This window comes from Callospermophilus lateralis, unplaced genomic scaffold (assembly GCF_048772815.1).
Source record: "Callospermophilus lateralis isolate mCalLat2 unplaced genomic scaffold, mCalLat2.hap1 Scaffold_89, whole genome shotgun sequence".
Classification (NCBI taxonomy): domain Eukaryota; kingdom Metazoa; phylum Chordata; class Mammalia; order Rodentia; family Sciuridae; genus Callospermophilus; species Callospermophilus lateralis.
Genome location: NW_027517018.1, coordinates 308,995 through 327,304, shown reverse-complemented (window position 1 = coordinate 327,304; position 18,310 = coordinate 308,995). Strand labels below are relative to the sequence as shown.

General features: G+C 32.4%; 2 pseudogenes; both read right to left on the bottom strand.

Annotated features, from left to right (window-relative positions):
* Window positions 1-5,599, bottom strand: part of LOC143390066 (axin interactor, dorsalization-associated protein-like) — a 35,951-nt pseudogene extending 30,352 nt beyond the window's left edge.
* Window positions 5,600-6,647: 1,048 nt separating this feature from the next.
* Window positions 6,648-18,310, bottom strand: part of LOC143390065 (zinc finger protein 280D-like) — a 54,344-nt pseudogene continuing 42,681 nt past the window's right edge.

Sequence of the window (18,310 nt, the reverse complement as noted above, 5' to 3'; positions counted from 1 at the left end):
AAAAACCAAAAACATTTTTCAAAGTTCCACTAACTACTGAATGGTTGGCATAATTATATAACTCGTCACTGCTATCAATACATGAAATAGTATAAGCATAAGAAATATAACTCAAAATAAAACAACATTTTTGCAAAGAATAAGGTTAAAAGCATTTTCTATTTTCCTTTTTGGAGAAAAATAAATTCAGTTTTCTCTCCAGCTTATGTACAGGCATAGTATTTAATGCAGATCTAACAGTATGTGTCAAAATTTCCTGTATTATGTTCTTTAGAACACTATATCCAATGAAATATTCTGTAAAGAAAGGAGGGGAGCTTTTCAAAAGCAAATAATTTTTAAAATACTGCACAACCAAACTCTTTAAAATATCCAACATACACATTAGAATATTAAAAGTCCAGAGAAGTCACAAACTGTGTGCAAGTAATGCCTATTGGGCTGGGGATGTAGCTTACTAATATACAGAGTGCTTGCTTGCCTAGCATGAGGACCTGGGTTCTATTCTTAGCACAACACACAGACACACACACAGACACACAGACACAATCTATTAATTTTTAAGAGCCAGTGTTTCCCAGAACATGTCTTGAAGACCTCTCTTTTCTAATCATTATTAACTGAAGACGTTGATAATTTTTTTCTTATGGAACAATCATATAAGGCCTATACATCAATATGAGTGTTTCTGTCTATTGTGAATATTTCACTTGCATTTTCACAGAAATTTAAACATTTAAATGCATATAACTTGCCTTATATAGTAGAACAGAATGACTTGGGGTCCTTCTTCAAGACCAAGGAATAGACAGGCAGACAGAAGCTCTGTCTGCAGTTACACCTGGCAGCCAGAAATGCCTCCTGGGCAGGTATTATAAATAATATGTTCCTCAGAAATCAGGCTTCCAGGAGAGGAGGAGGTACAGACCACTTTACATGTAGAGGTCACTGGAGTTTTAGGAAGGAAAGACCTTTTAAAGTCACTTAAGAGTTCTCTAATCTTTCATGTCTTATATAAAGAAAATCAGGCCCAGAGCCAAAGCCAGGATGCAAGACTTCAGTCTTCTGACTCTAGGTCTCAGCTCTCTCCTCTAGGACCTGCAGCCTCCTGGATCTTTTGGAGTACAAGATCTGGGGGTCTTTATAACCAAAGACAAGCTAAACAGCTATAAATTAAAGAATCAATAGCATTATCAACACCAACTCTTGTCTCAGAATACTAAAAAAAATCAAGAAAAAGTTAATTTTTTTCTCATCACTTAACAAGGTTCATTTTTTGATATTAACCTGTTTGTTTTGTAATTTTAGAATGTTTTAGGAGGTCAAAAGACTTTAATCTCAGGCCATGTGGCTCACAGGTTCTACTCCTGAGCAACAAATGCTGGAGAAATCTAACTAACTGAAGGCAAACAGGTGACTAAAATATGGGATCATTAAAACTTTTTTACATTTTTTTATTTTGTCTTCATATTTATAACATACTTCATTAACTATTAATTTATGTACCTGGATATCTAAGATTCTATTCATCAAGATTTAGATATTTTAAGTCTTAATTCAATGATGCCTGCTGATCATTTCATAAACAACTCCTAGACAGACTTCACAAATTTTATAGAAGTGGTATAGTGTACAGTCTTTGTTCCTTTCCTTAAGCATATCAGCTATTTCCTTTGTGATAATTATTTTCCAGGACTAAGATCCTAAGTCTCTTAAATCTATTGTGGATATTAGCACTTATTAAGGAAAAAAGAAAAACACCCTTTTAAATTGCAGTAACATAATTTTTTTGAAGTAGATTTTAAATATTTTAAAAATACAAATATATTTGGGCAAGAAATACAGCTAACCCTCTGGGGGCTTTTTCTCCCCAAACTCCTGTAACTAAGAATTAATAAACACAGGCCTATGGACTAAAAACTTGCTTAGGTTTAATTAAAAAGTTATGCAAAAAATTACTCCCATTTCCCCTTGTGCAAAAAAAGAAAAGTATTAATAAGAGTGAATTAGGTCACCAGGATTTTCACACTGCCTTTTCTTAAGAGATGAGGAAAAGACTAACACATATTTTTCACTATCTACAGGATTAAAAATTGACTTAAAACTAGTTACTCTGAGCCAGGAGAAAATGGGAGTTGTTTCCTCCCATTTCTTCTCTTCTTTTAGAATGAAGTTACTTTAAAGTATCCCCTTTTACATAATCTCTATCAGGGAATCAACTTGATATACAAAAATTTTAATTCAAGGAAGAAAGAACAGTACTGAAACATTTTGCAATCTTATATATTTATTTAGCTGACAGATCTGTACGCCAACTTCTTGACTTAATCTAATTTTTTCCATTTGTTTTTTGGTTTGGGGGGTTTTGTGTGTGTTTTCTGTTTTGCTTTGAGAGGTGATACATAAAGAGTTATGAAAATTCAGAGTTAAGCATTGAGGTGGAATGCACTTATTCCCAATCCTTCTGTTTTTCCAAGTGACTCGGAACAAACTCCAGTCTTTGGGTTACCCACGCTTTTCAACTAAAAGTGTGGATGACTTCCATTAGAGTTAAATAAGGCCTAAATAGTTAACTAAAGTAATTCATTAAGTGATAAGTTATATATCTGTATAAATGTTCACTTAATGTTAGGCAAAGCATAATCAATCTGATTTTTTTTTACTTAAATATAACAGTTTTTTGTTTATTTTTCTGCTTAATGGACTCAAGAGCAATTTCATTTGGAATTGAATATATCTAGATATTATTTGATGGTACCTTTCGCTCTTCTGTGAATTCAGAATTGTTGTGTTGAGCTTGAGCCTCTTTTTGTAGATGTCTTGCTAATCTGTAAGAAGAAAACTTTTTTTTAGAACTGAAAGCAAACTATCTCAACTGCAACAAAGTAAAACAAATTAAATCTCTTAAAAACAATAAAGTGCATAATACTTTGTTATGTTATTGAAGTAATTCCACATTTTCAAGGCAAATCTACATTACCCTGAGAATCAAACTTTTTACAAAAAAAAAAGTTTGTACAAAATAATGATGAAATAAGATACTTTTTATACCATTTCACTGGGACAAATTTCAGAATCTTAGAGCTGCAAAGAATCTCAAAAAGCACATAATTCAACTTTCTTTACTATGCACTAATTTCTTCTATAAACAACCAATAAATAGTTGTCCAGATTCTACTTTAACACTTCCAGTGAGCACCAATAATATATCAACCATAGATACGTTATCATTCTATCATAATTCATTTCCCAATGAGATTTGCCCAAATCCAAATTACAGCCATGACAATAACTCCATCAAAATATGCTTTTGAAACATTTTTAAATGGAAAATAAAGAAAAGCCGTCCACCAATCAAAAACAGAAAATACTGCTTGCCCAGTTATCATCATATCTAAAAATGGCAGGTAGGCCTTGAGTGAGTTTTCCAGGATGAATTTATGATGCTAGTCCAAGCTCAATGGTGAAGATCCAAAGCTATTTCTGAGACAGCAAAAGGCAAAGACTTACTCTTATGAAGAAAGAGAGGAAAAAAAAGAGACCAATTTTAGACACAGTATATGATTAGACATATTTCTAAACAAGTTATAAAAATGGCCAATAAACACATGAAAAGATATTATGTATCATTAGACATCAGGGAAATGCATATCAGAATCATAAAATAATTACTTAGCACCCATGCAGATGGACATAATTTAAAGAGATGAAGAAAATAATAGGCGTAGGGAGAGTACGGAAAAAACTGGAACCCCCATACATTGCTGATGGGAATGTAAATTGGTGTCAGCCATTGTGGAAAAGTTTAATATAGTTAAATACAGAGGAACTGTATGCTCCATCAAACTCCTGAATGGATATATCCAAAAGAACTAAAAATAAATGTTCACACAAAGCACATGTACACAAATGTTTACAGCAGCATTATTTGTAATAATCAAAAAGTCATAAAACCAAAATTTCCATCATACATATATTCAGTAGACTATTATTCAGTCATAAAGAGGAATGAAACTCACATAATATGCTAGCTACAGTTATGAATGAACTTCAAAAAGATTATGGTATATAAAAAGAAGTCATATGTAAATGGTCAGGTTATATGATTCCATTTACATGAAATGTCCAGGAAAGGTAAATTCATAGAGAAAGAAAGCAGATGAGTGGTTTCCAGGATATGGAAAAATTTAGAATGACTGATACCAGGTATGAAGTTTCTTCTTGGAGTGGGAGAAATTTTTAGGAATTACAATAGTGATGGTTATAACACATTGTGAATACATTAAAGACCACTTCACTGTACACGTTAAAATAGTGAGTTTTATGGTATATGTAAAAAAAAGCTAGCAAAATATTTTGAAAATAAGATTGCTATTCTGGTTGAGGTCTGGGAGTAGGAATGACAGCAAGTGCTAGGTAGAAAAGGCAATTAAAGAAGAAGTTCATCACAGTTCCAAAAAACAAGAACTAGATAGGAGTTCTATTCTATGCAATCATATCCTTAAAGATCAAGTAGTATTCTCAATGGCCTCTATCCTCTTTATGAAAAGTCTGCATCCTTTATCATTAAGCAAGAAATTCTTACAAAAAAATCTTAACATTTGCTAAGATAGCTCCACCATGTTACTCAGTCAAATTTTCATCCATTTACTTACTTGCTTCCAAAGCTGGAAACCACACAATATATTTCCTAAAATGTCATTCACTGACTCATAGTCTCACATTTTTATGAATTCTTATGCAGGAGAAGGTACAAATAAATATGGCCCATTGTCCTTTTTCTGTATTTGCTTTCTTTTTTTTAGCTCTTGCTGACCTATGTGGACTCTTACAGGAATTCACGGTCTATACACCCTTAGCAATGTCAACTATACATCCCTGAGTTCAGGGAAGTTATAGTGTAATAGTTTCTTTATTTGAATATTTCTACATATAATTTGCTAGGAGTGGCTATCAACCTAAGCAGGATTCTTTTTTTTTCTTTAAATAGTTTTTGTTTTGTTATTTTTTTAGTTTTAGTTGGAACCAATACCTTTTATTTTATGTATTTATTTTATGTGGTACTGAGGATGGAACCCAGTGCCTTGCACGTGCTAGGCAAGCACTCTACCAATAAGCCCAAGCTCCAGCCCCAGCCCCTAAGCAGGATTCTTGTCAGGAAAAAAAAGTATAGCTTTCAACTCCTGGTTAAATACTAATAATCAGGGCTGGGGTTGTGGCTCAGTGGTAGAGTGCTCGCCTAGCATGCACAAGGCACTGGGTTCGATCCTCAGCACCACATAAATGTAAAATAAAGATATTGTGTTCATCTAAAACTTAAGAATAAATATTTTAAACTAAATAAATAAATACTAATAATCAGAATAAAGGAGACTAAATTAAAATAATCCTGTTTTCAAAAATTAGGCAACAGATTGGGAGAAAATATTGTAAAAATAAAGAACTTTTATCTGTAGTACATAAAGAACACCTACAACTCAATAGGTAAGAGATAATTCAATTTAAAAATAGGTAAAAGCCTCTACTCAAAATGTCATGTGTCCGCGAAGTTTTCCCTGATACCAGATTTAAAATGGTGGTCTCCTAATTTCTACCCCATATTCCTGTATTTCTCTTCCCTACTTCATTCTTCTTCAAAGTATTGACCATCATCTAAAATATAGGCAAGATGTTTTGCCAAAATGTGACAATAAGGCAAGAATCCAAGTTTCTATAGCTTAAGAGTCATTTTCTAAGAATGACAATAGACTCAATCTAAAAATTAGACCTATTCAACAGTAAACAAAAAGCATAAACATGTGACATTGCAATAGCTGATGAGGCAAATCAACTATTTAGAATAACTTGATGGTAAAGAAAGATCAGGCTTAAGCTAAAACCTATTAGTGTCACACAAATTCAACTAATTACCTACAATAATTAGCAAGCTTTGTCCTGCTTTAGTCAAACCAATTTTTAAAAAATGAAGTTACAGGTGATAATATAGTTTATACACAGTCATCAGTTGTGTCCATCGAAGGGGGACACTGTCCAGGTGTACCCTGGATATTTTTTGAAATCTCTGGGCTGATTCTGCACCTGATAAAAAAGATAGTGCAATGATAGACAACAAATGAGAAAAAGGACAATCATCTGGTCCAAAAACTTAAGACATGAAATTAAGAAGCAGACAAAACAGAAGACAAACAACCATATCACTTGGAATGTATTACTCTGAAGGCAAGTGCAGTAGAGAGAAACACAAATTATTTTAAGCAAAGTAAGAAAAGACCATAGCAATAAGTTATTTTTAGAGAAAACCAACTGGAGAAAAAATATGTATGTTAAGATATGTCAACTTGACACAAAGATAAAGTAGAACAGGAATCTGAACCCATTTACAAGCTAAACAGAGCTGAATAATGAAAGCTAGTGTCATAAACTTGGCTGCTTGACTGGCTTTGTGTAAGAAAATATCTCAGAACTTTGAACTTAGGAAATTCCAACTTGTCTTGCACCAGGTCACGAGCTCCACAGAGCAGGAACCTATTTCAACAAGCAGGTTTAAAAAACATTTAAAAAATATTTTCATTGCTATTAATGATACACTTAAAAATGCAGTAAGTGCTAAAATCCATCAAAGTAAAATGCACTGAAAAAAATTAAACTTACTCAGAAAGATGTTCAGAATTTGGGATACAGACAGAAACTGAAATTAGAAGAAAAGTTTTATATTTACAACAGCATATGAACTATGATGAGAGTAACAATTTAGTAAAGAGTTCATATTGTGGTTGACCAAAAATAATGGAATAAATAACAAAATCCACAAGTGCACAGTTATATATACGTACCTTTCTCTACTACAACTTGGCAAGTATGGGTTTCATGTTGACTTAAGTGTGCAGCCATATTATCTAAGCCAGAAACATCAGTTAGGAAATCACAATTAAGGCACACTAGAGTAATGCCCCTATTAAAAAATAGCATAAAAGAAAAGTTTTATCTGTTGTTAAATCTATATACAAGTTCAATGATTATTTTTCCACAAATTATCTTTTTGTGTAATAAATGTAACTTGTTATTTGTTATATAAATTTGATGTAACTGAAATGATTCTCTACAAAATGGTACAGCTATGTCCAAATTTTGCTACTACTTATTTACATAGAGTATTTATGTTTTATAAATATTTATCTTTTGTACCAGTCAAAAGACCTACAACCAGTCTAGGTTCCATTAACAATTTGCAATAATATAGGCAAGTCACATTCTATTTGTTCCTCTGCCCATCTGCAAAGTGAGAATAGCATTCATTCACTCAATATATATTTACTGAGGTTGTCTATACAACTGTATCACTGTTATTATGAACAACAACAACAAAAAAAGCCAGTCAGTACTTGAATGAAATTTATAATCTAGTGTTTTATTTAGTTGAGGACAAAATTAGAAGAAAATTATAAAGTATTTAGAAGTATAGTATGATACCTGCCACTACATGCCAAGGTTTTAGCATGATCTTCCAAGGGTGGTTATTATTTAACATGGAATTAACTGACGTAGTTAATAAATATGTTGGAGTCCACAAATTTGGAATCCTCATCATCCCAGCACTGTGAATGCTATTGCCTACCTGATGGGGCCTATACTACTCATTCTCTTTAACAAAACTTGTGAGTGCTGTACAGAGAAAGGAGAAAGAAACTCAAGTCCAGAGAAAATAAAGACAGCATCATGCTGCCTTAGCAGGTCAAAGCAGGGAGAACTCCAACATGTTCTTGATTCTTAAATAACACATGAAATGATTAAGGAATTTCAAAGGAAGTTAGGAAACAAGTCCCAAAATCATGAAAAACTTTTTCTGAGTCTAGAATAGTTCTTACACTCACTGAATTAAACTGAATAACATTTGCTATCTGAAGTATTTAAACATAATTGGCATGTTAAAGTTATGTGTCAATGGCCTTAAGATTCATATTTAAAATGTGTTTGATCTCGTGACTTTTAGTTGAAAAGTATCTTAAATATTATTAAGACTGTAAAAATATTGAGATGGTTCAGAGAACTTAGAAAGCCACTATATAATTGAACTTATTAGATTTATTAAAATGTTAAGCAATTGGGAGCTAGTTGGGTCAAGCATTTGAAGTGCCGTTTAAAAGAAAATCATGTATATTTAATGGATAAATGACACTAAATTGTTTAAAGTAATTTGAACTTAAATGTCACTGTTGAAAAAAATTCAGTCTGTTCAATTTAAATGAACTTTATCTTACATTAAATTAGAGTTCCTCTAGAAAGTGATTACTAAAAAGTACTCAAATTCTAAATGGAGTATTTCTAAAATTCTAAATGGAGTATGGAGACTTAAAAGCTTAAAGAAAGTTAAAATGTAAAATACTTAGCTTAAATAACTAACTACAATTTTTTCTATGAACAAACTGCCCTCATAGATACTAAAAAGAGTTTCACTGGTAAAGAACAGGCTACTGCCTATTCCACTGAATATAGATAATTTAAAAAGGGATGGCATGACTAACTCAATCTGTTTTTAAACAGGGATTTGTAATTGGAATTTTTAATCAAATTTCTTGATTTGGGAAAATATGTGAGTCTGGGAATATTATAGTTGGGTCATTAGTAGAGAAAAGATGGTCTGTACAGAGAAAGCAGAAAGAAACCCAAGTCCAGAGAAAATAAGACAGCATTGTGCTGCCTTAGCAGATCAAAGCAGAGAGAACTAAAGTAAGTTCTTGATGACTTTTTGTTTTCCTTATTTGCTCTGCCTGTTGCTCCTCTACTTAAGGGTCTATAAGAGTCTTTGGAATCTCTCTAATAAATCAAAGTTTCACCTAAATTTTGTTTAGGTGAAAAAATTGATCATTTAACTGATCACTGTTATTATCAGTTTAATACAAAGTATATACATTCAACGTTCATATATTTGATGTTCATTACATAATATATATGTTACACCAGTATATGAATACAAACAAACAGGATACTTCAGACTGAGTTCTCCTCCTTAAGTTCTATTCTAATAGCATGATATATGTGTGCACTGAGAGAATTCACTGGCACATCAAATCTAAAATCATCTGCTTTCTGCCCAAATCATCTCCTCCTGACTTTCTTATGGTCCCATTTCACTTGACACTAAAGCTCAAACCATAGACACCTATGACTTTCTCCTTTCTTAAAACATTTAATATGTCAAGCATTTTATAATATTAACAACTTATTGAGTACTTATCTGTGCCAGGCTGCTTTTAAACATATCATCTCATCTAAATCTTACAACAACCTGAAGAGTTCAGTGTTATAATTATTACCCTTTTATACAGTACAGAGTTAGCTTAGTAGCCTACCAAGGACATAGAGCTGGTAAAGGTCAAAATCAGGTGTAAAATTATGCACTTTGATTCCAGAGCCCATATTACATCATAAACACAATGTAATACCACCTCACCACCTTAATTCAGATCCCTAATCTAAATGATTTATGCACCTACAACTCACCTTGTATGTCCCTGAATTCAACTTTCCTTCAGTATCACTTGAATCTACACAAAACACTAATGGTTCTCCAGTGCCCTCTGAATTAAGTCCAAATTTCCTAAGTTTAATTTTCAATGCATTCCAATATGATTGTAAGCTCAAAATTGTTGCTACAGACTTTAATCCATTACTATCACACAAACATCATGTTCCATCCATTTACTACTAGCCATACTTTCTGTATGTCTTCTCTTTTTCATTTCTGCACTTTTGTGCTATTTTCGCCAACTAGAAGATCCCTCTGCTTCTTCTGCCAGTTTAAAAAAAAACACTCATCCTTAAAAACAAAGTAAACTTAATTCCTATCCAGATCATTCCAAGTAATCTCTCACTTCTCTGAAATAACTTATTGCACTTATTAAAATCCATAGTTACTTCTGTTCATACTTTATTTCCCACCTAATGAACAACATTCCCTGAAGGCTAGTTCCAAGATTGCTTTATCCCTATCATCTACACAGAACCTGCTACAATACATACATGATAAATGCATAATACACATAATATACACAATAAAAAGTATTCCATTTCAATAAGTAATTACAAAGATTGGGGGATATGGAATTTTATAAATATGCTAAGTTCCACTCACAGAAATTGACCAATTCCAATGTGAGACATAATGGTAGTTGAGAGAAAAACACTCCAGACCTTTAAAAAATCAGATAATTTGTTTAAAAAACTAACACACAACTGAGCTAGACAACAATGAGGTAAAAATCAAATTAAAATCTAATTTTTAAAATGCAATAAATCCTATTCATTCTTATAAAAGTCTTTATTAAGGCAGTACCTCAAGTAACAATCAATTTCTCTGAATACAATAAACACTCTAATGAGACTAAAAGTTTTAATATTGAACCATTATTTTTTATCTTCCTGTGAGCTACTGGCTCAGCATCATAAATGGGACCTTTTGTCCAAATACATATTTTTTCCATATACATTAATTTATTCAACAAATATTTACTGAATGCCTACTATATGCTAGGCTTAAAAAAACAAAAACAAATGAACAACAACAACAAAAAAAAAAAAACCACAAGCCACATAGAATGTAGTAAGAGAACACAGACCACAGACAAACAAAAAGTAAAATATACAGTATTGCAAATGCACTATGAAAAAAAAATATTAAAAGGAGGTAAAAGTGCTAGAGTGAAGCATGGGGGGAGTGGATACAATTTCAAATGCAGTAATTAAGGAAAGGATCACTGTCAGAGTGGAGATAAAGGAGTAACCATATAATATCTGGGAAAGAGTAAACTATGCATAGGAGATAATAAACACAAAGATCCTAAGATATAATGCCATTCCCTCTTCCTCCTTTTCCATGAACCCAAAGCATCAAACAAGTCTTTGGCTATACCTATCAATAAATTAGTTTGGTGGAACAAAGATATTGTTATTTCAAGGAGAATAGCAACATAAGCAGAAAATAAACAAAGAAAAAGAAACAAAGGAAATCAGAATTTTAAAAAATGGTGCTCAATGGATTTTGAATTCAGTGTGTGGTATAACCAATGCTAATTATCAACATTCATCCATAGTTTCTTTACAGAAGCTAAGATGTATACTTCTATTTGAAAAAGAAACAAACAAAAAAGAATTATGAAGACTACTGATTTCAAGAATTTCAGTGGTTTCATATATGTGCTTCAAAAATTAACAGCGTCACTTTAATAGGTATCTTAAGTAACTTTTTGATATTCAAATATTGTTGGTGGGCCTGATTTTTCCTTTCATTTTACAATGCAAATGCATGAGAATTTCATCTTGACACCATTTGTCACCAATGAAATAAATTTACCAAGAGATTAATGGCATATCTCAGGTCTTATAAGGAACAATATAATATCCATTAGGAATCACTCAGATTTCCAAACTGGCACTCCCAGACAGTTTAATTTAAAAGTGCAAACCACAATGATACAGCACTTCCTAGCAACTAGGATGACTATAACAAAAAAGATATAATACTGAATGTTACAAAAGATTGTGAAGAAACTAGAACCCTCATACACTGCTGGTGGGAATGTAAATAATGAGGCTACTTTGAAAAGCAATTTAGCAGTTCCTCAAAAGGATCAATGTACTATAAAATCCAGCAAATTTAATGTTAAGTATATACTAAAGAAAAATAAAAAGACATGTCCTTAAAAAATTAATATGTAAATGTTCACAATGTAGCATTATAACAACCTAAAGTGAAAATGAACTGAATGAATGGCTAAACTATGACATATTCATAATATGGAATATCATTCAGCACTTTGAAAAATGAAGCATTCATACATGCATGCTACAATATACATAAACCTTTATAGGCAGTTGGAAAAGACTACATACACAGTCTATCATTCCATTTGTAGAAAATATCTAGAATGAACTAATCTACATAGGCACAAAGTAGATTCATGATTGCTTAGTGATGGGGAGAGTTGAAAAGAAATGGGGATAACCACTAATGAATGGGGAAAGGGTTTCTGTTTGGAATGACCAATATGTACTAAAATTAATTGTGGTCATTGCTGTACAGCAGCAGTACAGTATAATATTATAACTATTATAGGTTTGGATGCTATACTATACTGTATAGTATAATATAGCACAATACCATAACCTATTAATTTTATTGTTAAATGCATATTGTACAGCATGTGAATTATATTTCAATAAATTTCTTATGCAAGAAAGAATGTAAATTATAACCATTGTTTAGTAGAAAGAATTTAAAAAAATCAACTAGTTACCTGAGATCTTCAGAATGCTCCTTAAATATACAAAACCTTTTACTTGGACGACTACTGTGAAAGCTGGAGAGACAGAAGACATTTTAATAATTTTAGTATAGAATTATATTATTTCATAATAATAATTATATTAATTTATAAACATATTTCAAGTCTGTACTTAAGTTTCTAGTTTTTAAAAAACTACAGAATAAATACTGAACCATTAACTCTGTTTAATTTAACATTTGATCTGATATTCCATTTTGCTTTTAATTCCTAATGACACATACTTTTTTCCCTAAGCATATACTTAGATGATCAATACCTCACCATTATGTAAAAAGGAAATGCTCAAAGAGTTAAAAAACAAACTAAATTTTTCATTTATTATACATTTAAAACAATTCTAAATTTTTATTAACAAATTAATTTTGCTACAATCTGAATTATTATTAGAAATCAACTTTTTGAAAATAACTTTTTAATAATCTTAGCATGCTGGTATAGAGACAGGGGAACAGAATTCAATTGATCTAGAAAGTACACACTATTTCAGCTAAATATTACTCTTTACCATCTGTAAATTCAAACATCTAGACAGTTCTTTGTAATTGTTAGTAGAGGTTTAAGAAAAAAAGCAGAACTCATAACTTAATGCTTCCTCTAATCACAGAACAAAAAACCATTAACCAAACATTGTAGCCAATAAGGAAAGCTTTCTGTACTAGAAAACCAGAAGTAGTTTAGCACACTATATCTGAAAGTCACAGAAAACCGTATCACCATCACCTGAGAGTTTATTTAGAAATGCAAAATCTTAGGCTCTTCACAAACCTACTGAATTAATCTCTGGCAGTGGGATCCAGGAAACTGCCTTAACAAGTTTTTCAGTGGTTCTTACATAAATTAAAGTTTGAAAAGCAGTAGCCAACAAACTAGATAAATGGCTACTCACATCAGTGATGCCTGTATGTAAAGGAACAGAAATGTTCTGGCTAAATATAATCCCTAGAAAACAGCCTCAGAAGATTTCAAATATCATTTCTTCAAGCTAGGGTAACTATTATTTGGAGATTTATGAATTTAAGATATTATCACAAAAACACAGTTTTTAGAGAGATCAGGGGGTTGGGAAGCCCTGAAATTGTGTGCAAAAAATTATATAAATCATTGTTTCCTTAGAGGAATGAGTCCAAGACTGGGAGGCAGGTTTACTGGGGATTGAACCCCAGCGTGCTCTACCAGTGAAATATACCTCCAGCCCTTTTTATTTTTAGACTAGGTCTCTCATAAATTGATGAGCTGGCCTCCAACTTGGAATCCTCTAGCCTCAACCTCCTAAGTCACTGGGATTACAAGTATGTACCACCAGGTTCAGTTCAAAATAAGTTATTTTTTTAATGACATTTAAAGTTTTTTCTCTTCAAATAAATATACTGTTTTTATTTATTCTTTGATAAGGAGAAAAATTATATTTTAGGGTCTTTTTGATGGCTTCCACATCTATCTATAACTTGAACCAAATATCTACAAATGTTCCTAATTAAATTTTTAGTTGTCTGAATCCAGTTATGATTTAGAGTTCCCTATCTTTGGGGAAAAAAAGCATTTATACTGCCTCTTTGACTCATCTGTATTTACTACATAACTTCTACAACTGCAATTTTTTGTAATGTAAGAATGGAAAAATGAATCACAACTCACAAATAAAAAGGAGGAAAAAGCTACCTTTCTTCCCTATTTCCACAAAGTTGATAGAAATACAGAAACACACCTAAGAAAATAGAAAAGGCTAAGACTTTTATTCAATACAGTAAAAATACAGTGTTAAGACGTAGGTCTAAAAAACCTGCTACCCAACTGCATGACTATAATTACGAAAAGCTCATTGAATTGTTCTTCACAAATAGGTAAATTTTATTAGGTATAAATTATACCTCAAGGAAATTGAGGACAAAATCCCTCTTTGACCATATTTTCCTTAATAATCTTGATTCCATGCAAGAAACAACTTAACTTTCTGAGAAACACAAAAGGAATGACTTCCTTAACATCCAACAATATTGATGGTATACCTACTATTTAAGACAGTAAACTGTAGAATGATGATATAATAACTAGAGTGGTAAGTCGCCTGCCCTAGAATTCATGGTTGAGTGAAAGAGAAGAAGATGGTTTGACACAGAATAAATGCTATTAAATAAATGTGGAATGAATATATATTCATAAATTAATGCAAGAAAAAAATCAACAGTGACACAGAACTCTGTGTACAGGAACAAATCATTACAACAGCTTTTGTTTTACTTGGAAATGTTTAACATCTTTCTTCAAAGCCTAAGAGAAATGTCATTTATAGAAAGTCTTCTCTACTTCTTATTTAAAGAATTTATTCTTACCTTCTCTGTGCTCTCATAGTCATCTGCTTATCACATTAACCTAGGTAAACATATTTCTCCTACTAATTAGCAAAAATTAACAGCAAGGACTTGACCCCCAATACTACCTGCCTATCACACTTTCTAGAAAACTGTATGGTTTCATATGCCTCCCAAAGCTCATGTGTGAGCAATGCAAGAAAGTTTAGAGATGACTCAACTAGTTTATGAGAGCCTTAACATAATCAGTGCATTGATCCCAGATAGGGATTAACTGGGTGGTAGCTGTAGGCAGGTAGGGTGTGACTGGAGGCTCGTCTTTGGATATATATTTTGTGATCATGAGAGTGCTCTGCCTCTCCTTCCTGATGCCATGTTCCCAGTTGCTTTCCTCCACCATTTGCTTCCACCATGATATTCTGCCTCATCTCAGGCCCAGGCCCATGGAGTCAACCATCTACAGACGGAGACCTCTAAAACTATGAGCTCCAAAATAAACTTTTCCTTCTCTAATTGTTCTTGTCAGGTCTTTTGACTAAAACACAAACTGTACCTTCCTAGTATGTAATAATCAGTATTTGTGAAAATGTATCTGGGTGATATAAATACTATTAAAAAGAGATATTAGTAATGTCCATTAACTTAATTCTCTTACATGTAGAAAAAAAAGTTGTCTCATATATCTTTTTTGAGGAATAACAGTAAGATTATATAGTAGTTAATTTTTACTTTCTCAGGTGATTTCGATTACCACTTACAAGCTATTAGCAAAGTACAATAATTCAAAAAACTGACCCCAGTAATACTATTTTTTAAAAATAATTTATAATTATGAAGTTAATGATCTGTTTCCTTCAAAGAGTCTGACTTTAAAGATGTTTCAACAGCTTCAAGATTTTTTAATCTCTTCTTTGAGATTATGTTTGGGGCCTCTTCTAATTATAAATAATGATTATCATTTATAGTTTATAAAGTAGTAAGTGATATGATAAATACAAAGACCACTTCTCAAGGAGATTCTACATACACAAACAAAATGAAAGGCAGATCAGATGAATGGTACACAATTCAAAAGAATTGACCAGACATTTGAAAGATGAACTGAGAGGGAAGGACAGGGTGTCATGGGGACTAATAAAGAATAAGAAAAAACTACTATATAAAATAAGTATGGGAAGAAAAATACTTTAGAAAAGATTAGCCAACTTATGAGGATCAGTGTCTCTTTATAGAAGACTGGGCAGGTATGAGACCAGAAAGAAAAAGACTACTTGAGAGGCTACAGAGTTGGTATGGTATAGGGTAAGAACTGAATGTACACATCTTTTGGAGAAATGAAGCTTCCCTTCATAAAAACTTCAAACCTAGATCAAGTATCTGCAATAAGTAGAAATAAGGGTGTGCTACTCAGTGAGAAGGCAAAGGAAACAACAGTATCAATAAAGGAAAAACAAAACAAAAAAAGGAGAAAGGAGCTAACAATGAATAAGGAGTATATGTGATGACAATAAAATGTAGGTTTGGGTGGTTTGCAAAAGGGTAAGAAGAATGTCTTGAGCCAACTGCAAATGGTTGGAGATATAATGGATTTGGAAGTTCTTCAGGACAGGAAGGAAACCTATGATAAATGGGATAAGGAAGGCCAGATGAACCTTAGTTTAAGAAACACAAAATACTTTCCAATTTGATCCTTTAGAAATTAAGGGCAAAATAAAAGACATCCTTAGGTAGCTTTGTGTTTTGAACAGAATAAGAGATTAGCATTCTACCCAGAAGTATACTAGGGGAAAATATAATGGGGCCTGGTTTAGAGCAATAGGAGTATCAGATATTGCAGTGGTTGGGAGGCAATCACAGGAAGCCATGATGCACAGTGAATCCAAAGAACTTCTTGAGTTTCAGAAACTTGGAGCAGTAAATTATTTCTAGCTGGAGCTAAACATTCACACAAAATGGTGCCCTGAAAGAGATGGAACTTAAAAAGTTGGGATGGTAGTAATGTGAATCTGAGACAGATAATAATATTTGGCTTTTGTTGTTGTTGTTGTTGTTGTTGTTCTATTGAGGTGCCAGTGGGTCTAGGGTAAAAGCATCTACAAAATAATTAGAAACACAGATTTGGATCTTAGAAAAACAAAAGATTGAAATTCTAAGATTTCAAGTTGAAAGCTGAAAGTGCAAGTGCTAAAATTACTAAGAAAGGGACTATAAACAGTTGGAGACAGGCAATGAAAGAGAGGTGTTACCTAAAAAGAAGAAAAATTGTATTAACCTCTTAATAGAGACTAAAGAGAAACGTTTCAAAAGTGAGTGGCAACAACGTTAAAAATAAAGTTAAGGAGTAAAGAATGAAAAAAGAGGAAAAGTGTGGTGATAAGTACATGATACAATAATCTTTAAAGGGTCAGTGTTAGTTGATAGGTAGGGATGATACTCAAAATGGTAAAGAAATGAGTCACAATTAAGCTGGTAACAAACATTTTGAAAAATGTTGATGGAAAAAGGCAGACAAGAAATAAAGAAAATATGCAGGAAGGACACAGCTCCCTCATCCAAAATTAAAGAAACAAAACCTTGAAAGTTTTTATAAGCAGAAGACCAATAGTGAGATAGGGATGAAGATACAATTTAAGTGAATTAGTTTATGATGAATTGAAGGAGATAAAAGATAGAACTGGCTATGGAGAAATGGGACAAGCTTAATTTCTGAGATTAATATCTGGATGAAGAAAAATATTTGGAGTTGAAAAGAGCTAGCTTTTAGGAAAAATGAAAAAGATGACCTTCAATTGAGCAATTAATAAGTTGGGTTAACAACTGAAAGATGAAAATAAAATCTTTAGGGTACTGAAAAAGGATTAAACAACACTGTAGGTAAAAATAAGGAGGTCTTTAAAAAGAAAAATAAAGAGATAGGTCTTAATGAAAGTTAAAGATTATAAAGTCAGAATGAATAAATAAACTCTTGTATTCTGGAATTGAGCATACAAAAAGATAGAAAGGGGAAGAGGCTGAAAACTTAAACTGGCTTTTATTCTAGGTGAGCATGAATAAAAATGTAGAAGACAAAGAAAAGAACAGGATTCGAAACAGAGGACCACGATGACTATAAATTTAGATGAATGCTGCTAGACTGGCAAAAAGAGTCAAAACTCTGAACATCATGGAGTAATAAGAATTCAGAAGGAATGAAGAGTATATAGGATGAGACTAGAAATGAAGAGGACCCAAAACTTAAAAGCTGATGTGAAGTGCTGGCACTAAAGAAGCCAAAACACCAGGAGGTAGGCCAATCATCAAGGCAGAAAAACTGAGAGAGAAGGGCTAAAGTTGCCATGAAAGGTAGGAGAATTCTGGAAAAGCAGTATCTCATAATGATAAGAAAGTAAAACAGAGGTTATGTCATGATCTCCAAGAAACTCAGTTATACATTAATTCTAATGTTTATTTAAATGGAACAAACTCACTATGAATAAGCAGTATATCACATTTATAATGGAATAACTATTTTTTTTTAAAGAGAGAGTGAGAGAGGGAGAGAGAGAGAGAGAATCTTAATATTTATTTTTTAGTCATTGGCGGACACAACATCTTTGTTGGTATGTGGTGCTGAGGATCAAACCCGGGCCGCACGCATGCTAGGTGAGCGCGCCACCG